At 45.0% G+C, this 13,531-nt stretch overlaps 1 non-coding gene across 1 annotated transcript; it reads left to right on the top strand.

Moving 5' to 3' along the window:
* The first annotated feature begins 2,844 nt into the window (after window positions 1-2,844).
* Window positions 2,845-2,916, top strand: trnap-agg (transfer RNA proline (anticodon AGG)). The gene has a single exon. It is a non-coding gene; the product is annotated as a tRNA-Pro (tRNA).
* The last annotated feature ends 10,615 nt before the right edge of the window (window positions 2,917-13,531 follow it).

Genomic DNA, 13,531 nt, shown 5'->3' with positions numbered 1-13,531 from the left:
AAGGGAGAGCAGACAGAGGATGGAGAGGCTTTTTGGTTTATTAGAGAGGATGGTGGACAGGAGGTGATGTTTTTGTGTTGTACATTCAAATTTCTATGTTGTTTAAGTTATTATTTACATTGCACAACAGCTTGGAATTGAAATAGCTATAAAATTACTATACTTACCCTCTGAAAGTAATCATGGTCAAGGGCAGACACCTCAGCAGACAGCTGATCCCACCAGGGAGCCCCACTGGCTGCCTCCAGCCCGTTCTCCCCCTCATCCTCCGGCATGTCCTCCTGCACTCCATCCTCTGGGGCCATGATGTCACCGGCACCCAGGCAGATGTTGTGCAGGCCATTTGACAATAAGCAATATTTCTCTCATGTAGTGACATACCTGAGGCACAAAGGTGTGGTGCACCTCCAGCGCTTGGAGGAAGATGGCTCGCCACCTCGTCTTCATCATTCCAAAGGCACGCTCTATGATGGAGCGTGCCGTGGAATGACGGCTGTTAAAGCGCTGGGCTGCCACACCTTGTACCGGCTGCTTGTAAGGAGTGATGAGGGGGAGTGGATGCTGGAGACATGGGTACCCGCCGTCTGCCAAGATGAAGTGCCCTGGAGGAGGGTAGATGCCACGCCTGTACAGTGGGCTGTGCCGGAGTACTCTGGAGTCGTGCACCGACCCCGGCCAGCCCACGTACGTGTCAATGAAGCGGCCCTGATGGTCACACACTGCCTGCAATAAAATGGAGGAAAACAGTTTCCTGTTGCGGTAGCAGTGACCATCCAAGCCGCTTGGAGGCTTGATCCTCACATGGCAGCCGTCGATTGCTCCAGCAGCTTTGCAGAAAGCTCTGTGACTCGCCAGCCCTGCAAACCCCTGGGTTACTGCCGCCAGGTCTTCTGCGGTATTGCGGAGGTAGATGAAACTTGTGGCGGATAGCCACCACCTCCTCCGTAACCCGATGGACGATGCGGTGAACAGTGGTACGAGGCATCCCGAACACCCTTGCCACCACTCTGTAGGATGTCCCACTCACCAGCCAGAAGAGGAACACCAAGGTCTCTATTGTGGCACCCCATCCGTGTCTTCTTTCCTGGTGTAGAAGCTCCAGCAGCACCGCCAGGGACTCTCTGCTCAGCCGGAAGTCTTGGGTGGTGTCATGATTGTTAAAAAAGGTTTGTAGAACAGGGACCTGTACATTTATACGGCAGTAAATCCGCCCAGTCTGGAGACATGAGGGTAAGAACATGAGGATTAAACTATAGCAATTGATTTACAGCTGATACAATTCTATTGGATGTTAACAGTTCTTACACATTTAACTAAAACTAGTTTAAAGTATTCAAGTCTTACAAATGAATAAATACATATTACATTAAATCATATTTGTCAACTACTATTTATATGGCAGGCATTTGTTCAGTAACTGGTATATTAATTATTATCAATAGTATGGGTTATTACAGCAGCGGGTTAACGTTACCTCTCCACTGCGCTCTCCCAGCCTGAAATAGACGAGTCGGCGCCGATTTCGCTGCCGCTGGAGCCGCCTCTCCTCTTCCAAACAACATAAATATTAAACAAAACAAAATCCAAATCTCGATCTCCATTTCCATCTTTCGTTTTTCTGCCTTTTCGTGTCTTTCCTCTCTTTTCTCTTTTTACTCTGTGTTCGTCTGCTGTCGTCTGTCCGCGTTTGTTTTTCCCGGGCTTGGGGGGCAGAACTTGTGACGTCGCGACACAATCAGGAAGTGCTTTGAAGGCTAGACCGTCCCATTTACCAACGGTTGAGAATCCTCCGGAGGATCCTCAGGAGGACGCGGCCTCCTTAGACCGCATAGGCTGTGTCCTCCGAAGGATGCAGACCCTGAATTGGAACACAGCTTAGATCTTTCCAAATAAAACAGGAAGCTAGAGACAGAGAGGAAATGAATCAAAGCATGATAAAAGCAAAAGCAGGAAGAAGACAAAGAGTCATTTTCAAAGACAAATGAATCCAAGAATCAAAGAGGAAGAAGAAGAGCTAAAGCTTTCCTTACATGGAACTTTCAATACATGAACATCTTCATATGATCTTCCAGCATGTGCAGCTAAAAGTCCATTTGACATCCCTCAGCAGGTCAGAGGACAAGGAGAGGAACAAAAGCTGAACTAGGAGACAAAGAAGCAAAAGAGACTCATTATTTTCTACTAAAGGAACAAGAAAACACATCAGGTTTTCTAAAGGAGCAACAACAAGCAGCAGCCCTACTAACAAAAGGACAAATGTCCCTCTGTGTCTCATCTTCCCTCATTTGTCCTTTGTCTCCTGATCAGCAAGTGGAAGCAGGTGAGCTCAGTCAGAGAGGAGGACTGGGAGTGTCTGGAGGAGCACAGGAGAAGAAGCAGAAACTACCAAGAGCCCTGAGCACAGTGTTCAATGAGCTTTTTACTACAATCATGTTGCTGCTGGTAACAAACACATGTGCTTAATGGGTAAGGTGGGAGGAGGCATGAAGAAGAAAGGCTTTACTATGAGGTCTGGATACATCACTGTGAGTTTAATGGAACTTATTGGAGTCTTAACTCGCAATGAAAGAAGTGACAGAAACAGCAAGTGAAATTCTATTAGTAACAGTTCAAATGCAGTAAACATGCTGCAGACATGTGTTCATAGATGAAGTCAAACATCAAATGTGCCGTCCCATTCACCTAAATGTTACTAAGAAGAGGACTTCCTGCTGCTCCTTAAACATGATGGTCTGCTGTGGGTCATGTCTTTGTTCTGCACATGTACAGGTAACATCTCCAGTGTTACACAAACACATCATGTTCTTCCACTGACTGAAACATGAAAAATAAGTGGCCACACATGGCTCGTTGGTCTAGGGGTATGATTCTCGCTTAGGGTGCGAGAGGTCCCGGGTTCAAATCCCGGACGAGCCCTGATGTTTAACTTTATTCCATTGGAGACCAACTCCTTGTTGTTGACTCTTTTCAGTTCCTCTCTAACTACCACACAGCTTTACAAAGCTAACAAAGTTCTATTCAGACTCATCCCAATCCAGAGCAGTTGTTCCACAGTAACACCTGCAGGAGGACGTCATCACCCAGTATGTGACCTGCACTGTGAGCTGTAAGGTCTTATACAGACAGGTGTGTGTCTGTCCTCATCAAGTCCAATCAGTATCATCAAAGACAGCTGGACTCAGATGAAGGTGTAGAACCATCTGAAGGACGATCAGAAGAAATGGACGCACCTGAGTTCAATATATGAGAGTCACAGCAAAGGCTCTGATACTTAGGACCATGTCATATTTCACTTTGTCTTTTTAATACATCTGCAAACATGTCAACAACTCTGTGTATTTCTGTCAGTATGGGGAGCTGTGTGGACATTAATGAGGAAAAATGAACTTCAATGATTTTAGCAAATGGCTGCAATATAACAAAGTGAAACATTTAAGGGGGTCTGAATACTTCCTGCACCCACTGTACACATTAAAAGACATTGGTGATCTGTTCTTATTGTCTAAACAGGAACAGTTGAAGCACAGCTTGCAGCCCCTGTATCTCAGGCTTCTCAGCTTCTCTTCAGATGTTTGGACGTTTCTGCTGGAACCTCTCATTTAATGACTCACATTTAGAACTTTTGACTTTATGTGGAGGAGGGATTGATTTTGGAATGAGGAGGCTGCAGCCTGCGATTCCACCACTAGATGTCAGCATTGCACAGCATTGGTGGTTCAGTTCAGATTGAGAGAATGCAAAGTGTGTGCAAAGCTGTCATCAAAGCAAAAGCTGGCTGCTTGGAAGAATGTCAAACATCAAACATATTCTGCTTGGTTTAACACTGTTTGTTCACTACATCATTCCACATGTGTTCCTTCATAGCTCTGATGTCTTCAGGATGAATCTACAATGTAGAAAGTCATAAAAACAAAGACAAACCACTGAGTGACTTTTGACTGGTACATTTAAAAATGTCATCATATGTCCTAACCAGCAGGGGGAGCACTGATCATAAACTCTCTGTCTCACATGTTATTGTCATGTGTTTTTATGGAAGATGATGCTGACTGTTGTTTTCTTGCTTCTCTCTGTAAACAGCTTGTAAACAGCAGCTTCCCTGAGGGGAAACTCAGCTAATAAATGATGCTGTAACCTCTGGGACTTGATCTGCTGGGTGGAGTCCACTACATTATCCATCCATCCTCATCCATCCAGCTACACCCTCCCTCCTAAAATGCAGGCTGGAGGATGCGGGCATCGATCCCGCTACCTCTCACTTGCGCTTACTGCATCGCGCTAGTCGAGCCAAAGTAAGCCCAAAGTAAGCCCACATTAGCCAATCACGTTCCTTTCCCTGGGCTTACTTTTGACCAATCACGTTCCTTTCCCTGGGCTTACTTTTGACCAATCACGTTCCTTTCCCTGGGCTTACTTTTGACCAATCACGTTCCTTTCCCTGGGCTTACTTTTGACCAACCAATCGCGTTCCTTCACTGTGGCTTACTTTTGACCCTTCCTCGTGAAAACGGTAAGATGAAGTTTACTTCACCTTATTTAATTTACTATAAATCGGCCATTGTCTGTTCAGATACAGTCTGTACCTTAAGAAAACAAAACAGGCCGACATAGCGATATAGCGATTGGACATTATATAGCACACGTTTTCTTCGACGTACCCGTCAACCTCTAAATACCGACCAAAAAATGTCACTACCATTGATCGCTATCGCTGTCATGGCCACCCGCTAACAGGCTATACGTGCAATTGATTCTCTGTAAACTGGTAGATATTGCTCTATTGTTCGTTTTATGTAATGCACACATAACATACTAATATGCATGTAATACCTTGTAATGGTGTAAACCGCTCTTTGTAGATGTAAAGTAGCCTACATGTAGGCTAATCCAGGAGGTCATTCACTATCTCTATAAACTATAAACGTAGGATATTGATCAGTTCAGAAATTCCAGTTTTAACATTAATATAGTAAAGTTAAGGAATTCAGACATTGGGGTTTTCAAAATACATCAGAATAAATCAAAATAGAATACTTTTTACTCTTACAAATTAAGTTATGTTATGTTATGATGTTAAAATGGTTTGTTTTCAGGTGGGTGTTTTATTACAATCCCTCCCCTTTAACAACTTACCTCTACAAATATTTAAATAAAGGTACAATACAATAGCTCAATGAAAATAACATGGTTTTGCTTTGTAGGAGACACAGTAGTACACATTATCATAGTAATGTGAATTACTTTATCAATCCCTGTGGGGAAATGAAGTAGCTTGTTAAATGATCACACTCTACAAGTACAGGTATCTTTCAGCTGTAATTGTGTTTTCATTTCAGAAAATGTATGCTTATCCGGTTTTTAAGCGGCAGTCGGCTACATCACAGCGTCTCCTCATGGCGCCATCAGAGGAGGCGCTGCGAATGCAAAATGTGGAATCTGGAAGGGCCAAACCTGAAGAGGAAGTGCTGGCGGAGGCCAGAACTTTTGTGAGTGTAAACGGTGGAGACCCCAGTGACCAGTTTTTGGTGCTTGCTCACTGCAAGCTCCAGTTTGGGAAGTACCAGGGCCAGAGATTTAGATGGCTCCTGGAAAACTCTCTGGGGTATGCATTGTATTTGATGGACAGCATATCTAAAGAGACGGTGCAGGCAAACCCCCTGTCACAAAATAAGCAGCTGTTCATTCAGTACACATCTCTTATTAGAGAGATGGCAGAGGAACTGGAGAAGTTTAAAAGAAAGCAGCAATTGCAAGCAGAAGCCCGGGAAACTGGAGACCAGGGATGTTTGATGGTAGAGTTTGGAGACTTCAAGGGCCGGTCCATGAAGGACGTCTATGAAGACCAGAGCAAGGAGGCCCAGGCTCTCATCAAGTACCTGATCAAGGCAGATGCCAGGCCCAAAACCAACATGGCTATTTTCAAGACATACGTCTTGAAAAGAAGGGCTTCTGCTGGAGCATGTCAGCCTGCACCTACACCTGCAGCCTCCAGTGCCTCTGCACCTACACCTGCAGCCTCCCACATGTCTGCTCCTTCACCTGCTGCCATCCAAACTGGTGTGTGGAAGACTGGCACTGTGAAAGCACTGTTGGCGCGTGGCAAACATTTGTCTCCTTCACAGCTGGCTAAAAAACTGATGTCACCAGTTAAACCCTGTGAGTGTAACTGTGCAACATGTACTGTATATGTATTCAGTTATCATTATGGCAGACTACACAGACTTATCCACTTGCTGTTTCCAGCCCCAGTACCGCAGTGCACTCTGCCAACAGAACCCCAGCCAAACATTTGGCACAAAGGCAGCTCTTCCCTACTGGTAAGTAACATCGTACATTGTTTGTCCTTGTGTCTTGTCAACAGTAATAATTTTATTAACCTATTAATAAATGCTAATAACATTTTATATTTGTGCTGCAGGCACTTCTGTTGCCCCTTCTGGAGCGGGTGACTTTGCTGAAGATGATGATGAGGAGCTGGTATCTGCAGTGTCACAATATGAAGCACAGCAGAATACAGGTGTGGCATACGACACAAATGCAAATATTATGAAAATGTTTAGTGAAAACACACTGTGAAGTATTATTTTTGAGGAATAAAAAATCACTGTTTTTTCAAATATTTTTGTTTACAGTACAGGATTATGTCGCATCAAGCTTCAAGCGGGATGCATTCTTTGAGTGCACCTCTTCAAAACCTCAAGGGTATCCAAAGGTGTTGGTGTTTTCATTTGTGTTTCCCGTTGAGAAACAATCATTGGATAACATTTTCACTAACATCACTTGCTTTTCTCACTCACTATCTGTCTAATCCCCTGAACAGGACGGAGGAGATTCATTGTTTTAATGATCACAGTAACTGTTTTTCATCACTGCAACTGTGTGCACGCTTCATGTCTGTGGGCATCACTACTTTATACTAAATTCATCACAACTTATTTTCTTTGCTCTATTCCATCTAATCCTTTTCAAATACAGCTCTGGAAAAAATAAGAAACCACAGCGGTCTCTTATTTTTTATGTCTAACTATTAATTATAATCATAATCTATTAATGCTTGTCCAAATGTATGCTGTGCAGGCAGAATGTGGACTGCGATCAAATACAACAGTCATCCTTATATTATTTTTTTCTGCATTTCTCCTTCAAAAGCTCCAGCCATGGCTCATTCAGAGGCCCGTGCTGGTCCGCCTCTAGTGGTAAAAATACCAGACCCTCCACATCATCAGCCACCTACTGAGCTCCCTCGTCACTGGAAGGATCAGCTTCCACCTTTCCAGCAGGAGTGGATCCGTAAGACCCTCTTCAAGGCCAACCTACACACTGGCAAGCCAGAGCTAGTGCCCCAGCTGAAGCTTTGGTGGCATCCTCCTCAGCCCCCTCTCATTCACAGTCAGCTGCCCGCCTCACCTGACCTCTTCTTCTGTCGGCCCCTTTTTTTATGGATGCCGCTGAAGATGTGGCAGTTCCCTCTTGTCTGTGTTCGCCCAGACTGTGGTAAACACAGACTAACAGCGGCAGGACTGTATTGTACTGTGCGCAAGGTCTTAGACATCGACGGGTGGTATGACCTTGCAACAGAGTACTTGGAGTGCAAACGCTGCACAAAAGGTAAGTCATAATTAAGATCAAACATTATTAGGTGCTTTGATTTGTGTTATTGTTTAACCAAAAACTGCATTTGTGTTATTACACTGGTCTTTCATTAGATACTCATGTGACAACCGGGTGGTGAGGATGATGAGGGAGAGGACATTGGGCAACAGTGTGACTCAGCTTCACAAGAAGTTGATGGAGCAACATGGTGAGGCATGGACGCAGCGTGTACTGCAGTACCTCACTGCCTGTGAGCCATTTGCAAAGTCCTCCCTTGTGCAGCCTCCTGTGTTCCTTGAGCCTCCTCCCTTACCTGCCATACCTAAACCTAAGTGGCTGTTAGCTGTATATGCCAGGGATGTTCTGGGGCGACTGCATGAGGTCAAGGCCAAAATTACATCTGTCTTTGGGTCTGTGCTCAAGATTGACTCCACTAAAAAGGTATCACAGCATTTTACCTATACAGAATGTTGGCCAGATATAAATATGTTTGCGTGCATAATGAACACTCTGTTTGACCTTTTCCAAATAGGTCACAAAGAAACTTGCTGGGGCTGCTTCAGGGACAGCTGCTTGGTGCACAAATGTGGGAAATGAGCACGGCCAAGTCCTTGTCTCTGTGCTCACAGCTGCCGAGGGACATGGATTGGATGCCATGGCAGCTGGCCTGATGAAGCGCTATCGGGAGGCAGGACAGATGCCCCCAAAAGTGATGTATGTGGACAGAGACTGCTGCAGTCAGCATGGCCAGTCTCGTGTTAAGGCCATGTTTTCAGAGTGGGATGACCTCGAAGTGCGCCTTGACATCTGGCATTTTATGCGGAGATTTGCTGCAGGTGTCACAACAGAGGCTCATCCACTCTATGGAGTCTTCATGGCACGTCTGTCCACGTGCATCTTTGAATGGGATCCAGAGGATGTCGCTGCTCTTCGCCGTGCAAAGGAGGGGGAGCTAGCAGCAAAGAAGACCGGCCACCTCTCAGAAAAGGCACTCAGTGCTCGCATTACCCGGAGGGAGTTGGCACTGCACTGCCGCAGGAGGACCAGAGGGATGGAGGAGACCACCAGCCTGATTGGATCACTGATTGATCACTTTGACAGTGTGGATGGGAAGGACACTCTGGGAGTTCCTCTACTGGACCATGATCGGATCCAGCAAATATGGAAAGAACAGCAGAAACATGTACTGTGTATCCAAGACCCAGAGAACTTCCCACTCTACATTAAGAAGGGGACACTGAAGAAAGGTGGTGTGGAGCTGTGCTGCTACAGGTGTGCCCGTGGCTCTACCTCCCTGGAGTCTTTCCACCTCCACTTGAACCGCTTCATCCCAGGTATCCCATATGGATTACAGTGTCTCTTTAAGTATTATAAGCACTGTAACTGTTTCCATTACTTTAAAGTAATGTCACATTCTACAGTAATATTACAGTCCTTTTCTGATGTCAGAACAGATCTTATCTCACAAGAAACTAATTTAATTACTTTTCCTCATTAATTCTGGTTATAATGATGATTTTTCATGTATTTACATAACTCTATTGCATGTAACCTCATAGTACCTCAAATGTAGCACATATCTTGCGTGTGTGTGACCCTTTTTTTCTATTTTATTTAACCTTTAGGAACCAGTGCCAGTGATGCACATTTTCAGGCCTATCTCCTTGAAGGCTTGATGCGATGGAATGAAGATCGGATGGAAGAGGCTGTAAAAGGAGCCTCTTCCATCCGATCATATGGCAGTGCCCTGCGAGAGGCTGTGGACCAGCTCAGCCGAGTTGTGTTTGGGAAGCCCTGGGATGAGCGCTACCGCCCTCCTGGAGTATACACAGGCAAGAAATACTCATTTAACACTAATATAAATAATTTATTCATCAATCCACATTTTTGTATTTTGAAACATTATCTGTATAACCTTTTATGTTCTGGACAAAATATTAAGAACACTTTCTTTTTTGTTTTTTTCTTGTAGGTGAATTGCTGGGGGTGGAGTATCTGTACAGCCAGACAGGCAAAACATTGACTCCAGTGCTCCAGAACCCTGAAGAGGAGGACAGGTTGGTGGAGCAAATAAATGACGAGGACCTGCAAGATGAGGGATTTCAGGAGGAGATCATGGAGGACATCACAGTATCAGTGCTCTGTGAGGATGACCCCTGCCATGATCTTCAAAAGAGCCCCCCATCTTTGACAACCAGTCCTCAGGCCTCTGCTCCACCCCACCCATCCACGTCCAGTGATGGAGAAGGACAGCATCCTGCCTCTGCCTCCTTAGTGCTGTCACAGCCGTCTGACATCTCTCAGGCTGCACTGGATCCTGGAAGCAGTCCATCCAACGAGCCTCAGGTAAGACATTTTAATGGCCTTTTAACTTTTGGTCAGCTTTTATTGCACATATATTAACATTAATCTGCATTTACTAGGGAGCAGTTATTGGCCCTGATGGTGTCACTGGGTGGGACAAGGTCCAGGAACTGGCTGGTTACCTTGTGGGTCTTCGTGAGGCTTCTTACCTCACTGAGCTGCAGGTGACAGAGGCCTTCCGGCTGTGGGCAGCGCTCCCTGATGGTGACAAACAACGGGTTAACTACCAGCCTCGACTGACACACGGCCGCTTTAAGGCACCAAAGCGATCTGGAGTCACCCCGGGTGTGGAGAGTGTAAAACGGTGTTTGATTGGCCATCCTGGGGGGCCAGCTCAGTGGCCTAGTACCAGCCGCTTAGTTGAGGCCATATGTGTAAAGCTGTGCGCTTTACACAGGTCAACAACCAAAAAGGCTGGAGTGAGCAACCCCAGGTGGTCTAAAATCCTCACCGATTACCACCACATCCGAGATTTGGTGCTTAACAGCACCAGGCTGATGGAGGAAACCACGATCCAGCTCTTTGAGCTAAACCAGCGGACACTCATTCAGTGGTAGGCAGGGTACACTATTTGCCTCAAATGAAGTAAATACTTCTAAACACATATAATAAAAATGATGTATTTTCAGGTTTCAACGGCGGCAGAAGAATCAGGAATTGAGTGTCCTTAATCAGGGACCGGCTCCATCTGCCTCAATTCCTGTGGCTCAAACCCGGCTTACTGCTCCGAGGGAACCACTGGATGAAGCACCAGTCACGTCAGGCCCAAGACACGCATTTGTACTTCCACCAAATCAGGAAGGACAGGCTCCTCCTCTGCGGCCTGGTCGCCGGCGCATCAGGGAGCGCCCCATCACACCTGCGCCCACAGTACCTGGTCCCACAGCATCAGAAACTGCACATCCTGTTTCAGCAGCTGGGTTAGGCACGTTAGTTCTGAACCCAAACATGACTGTGCCAGTGGTGATGGCAGCTTCTGGTACTGCAGCATCCGGTGCAGGCGCAGCCCCGCTTCTTCCTGCGTCTGCTGCTCCTCTTCCTACTGTGTCCCGTTTCACTCAGAGGAACAGGCGGCGGCGGGCTCTGGAGGAGGAGAGTGGAGTCCAAAAAAGGAAGTATGTGAGAAGGGTTACCTTCAACACATGCAGCAAATGTGGGCATCCTAAAACAGCAGAGTTTGGCCACAGTAGATATGGTAATGCCACATTTTGCTCGCGTTCATCCAGTGGAATGTCTCTGGATGAGTGGCTGCGCCAGCAAAAACATCCACAGTAAACACTGTATGTTTGGCCTGTATATATTGTATATAAGCAATTTTCTTATGTTTAAATCAACAAGCCTGTCTGTCTTTATGCAGTGCTGTTGAATGTTATTGTATAATTGTACATTGTGTAATATTTGACCTAATATTTGACCTGTATATGTTGTATATATTTTCACATGGGTGAATGGGCTGAATAGTATTTTATAGTCCTGTATGCAGTGTGTGTGTGTGTGTATTCACTTGTATTTGTTTTATATTTGTTCTGATAAATCATATAAACATTTAAGATTCACTCTGATCTTTATCAAAGAAGCTCCCACACAAAAACACGTTGACTGCTCATTGTTCATATTATTAAACCATAAACAGGTAAACATCACAAGTCATTGGACGGGGCATATAAACTAAAAAACATCTGTTGATATTGTAATATATTTAAACATATCTAAACTAAGCTAAATCAATCATTAATTATTTTACGCACGTTGTGGGTTTTAAACATTCCAACAACTCTATACATTGTCGCACAGCTGACGGCACAGACTACGGGTTCGAGTCCAGCCCATAGCAGATGATTTGTTTCATATTTCACTTAAACTCCTTTATAATGAACAGGAATATTGCCTCAATACCGCTACACGAGACGTTTGTCCGCGCACAGCGGGGCTCCACATTTTTCTCAACTTTTTCCCTTGCGTGCGACAGCGAGAAAATCGGACCCCTTCTTTTGCGCAGCAAGCGCTCTACCATTTGAGCTAATCCCCCTTGTATAAAGGGTCAATTGCAAGTCAATCAGGACTCACTGCACTACATGAAGTGTACTAGTGAAGTATTGGAAGCATCAGACTTTTAATCTGAGGGTCCAGGGTTCAAGTCCCTGTTTGGGCAGAACACTTTGTACTCCCTCTTGCTTGTACTCCCCTTCCCTCTCTGTTAATGTGCTTGGCCATTCATGCCTTGAAAGATCTGTAGGAGGTTCCTTTTAAAGAAAGACAAAACCCATTGAGAGTAAAAACTATAGACAGAGCTTCCGTGATGTCACCCATTTGTTTCTGAAGAGCCGTTCTGAGGCTCGTGGGAGCCGCCATGTTGGAAGCATCACGTCCGCCAAAAACTCCAAATACGTACAAAGAGGGGGAGCACGAGTGGAGTTTTGGGGCGGGCGATCGTGAAAGCAGGAAACTCGCGCTGTTATACGTCAGCCTTCTGCTGCTCAAGTGGCAACGCCTATAATTATGCATAATTTTAAGTCCGAATATAATTAAAACGAGTAAGTTATATAAAAAAAATCACCCCCATACAATTGACACTAGAAGAGAACCTATCATCTGAGACCAGAATGTTTTTTTGTACCAGGCTGTAAACATGTTCATTCCTGCTGTGAAGTCGGACATTTTAACATGGGAGTCTATGGGAAATGACTCGCTTTTGGAGCCAGCCCCCAGTGGTTGCGGCATGAATTACAAGTTTTGACACTTCCGCATGGGCTTCAAGTTTGAACCCCGAAGGTTGCCGTCTGACAACACCACACAAAACAAAGATGTGTTAAACTGTGTGATCGTTGGCTGGAAGCACTGCTTCATGAACCTGTGTTTACTGTTCATTAAGCTTAGAGAAGTTTCAGGAGTATGTTTGAGGAGTAAACTGATTCAAGTCCTCACAACAAGTGTATTTCACTGCACAAACACACACTCAGCTGATGTGTCCCAGGAAATGTCTTTTTGTCTGACGTATTAGAAGATTCTAGATTCTAGATTCAACAACTAGACTGATAGACAGATTGAATGAGGAGGCTGCAGCCTGCGATTCCACCACTAGATGTCAGCATTGCACAGCATTGGTGGTTCAGTTCAGATTGAGAGAATGCAAAGAGTGTGCAAAGCTGTCATCAAAGCAAAAGCTGGCTGCTTGGAAGAATGTCAAACATCAAACATATTCTGCTTGGTTTAACACTGTTTGTTCACTGCGTCATTCCACATGTGTTCCTTCATAGCTCTGATGTCTTCAGGATGAATCTACAATGTAGAAAGTCATAAAAACAAAGACAAACCACTGAGTGACTTTTGACTGGTACATTTAAAATGTCATCATATGTCCAAACCAGCAGGGGGAGCACTGATCATAAACTCTCTGTCTCACATGTTATTGTCATGTGTTTTTTTGGACGATGATGCTGACTGTTGTTTTCTTGCTTCTTTCTGTAAACAGCTTGTAAGCAGCAGCTTCCCTGAGGGGAAACTCAGCTAATAAATGATGCTGTAACCTCTGGGACTTGATCTGCTGGGTGGGAGTCCACTACATCATCCATCC

Source organism: Parambassis ranga, unplaced genomic scaffold (genome assembly GCF_900634625.1).
Source record: "Parambassis ranga unplaced genomic scaffold, fParRan2.1 scaffold_21_arrow_ctg1, whole genome shotgun sequence".
Taxonomy (NCBI): domain Eukaryota; kingdom Metazoa; phylum Chordata; class Actinopteri; family Ambassidae; genus Parambassis; species Parambassis ranga.
Note: the sequence above shows the minus strand (reverse complement) of the source record. Positions and strands in the feature narration are given on the sequence as shown.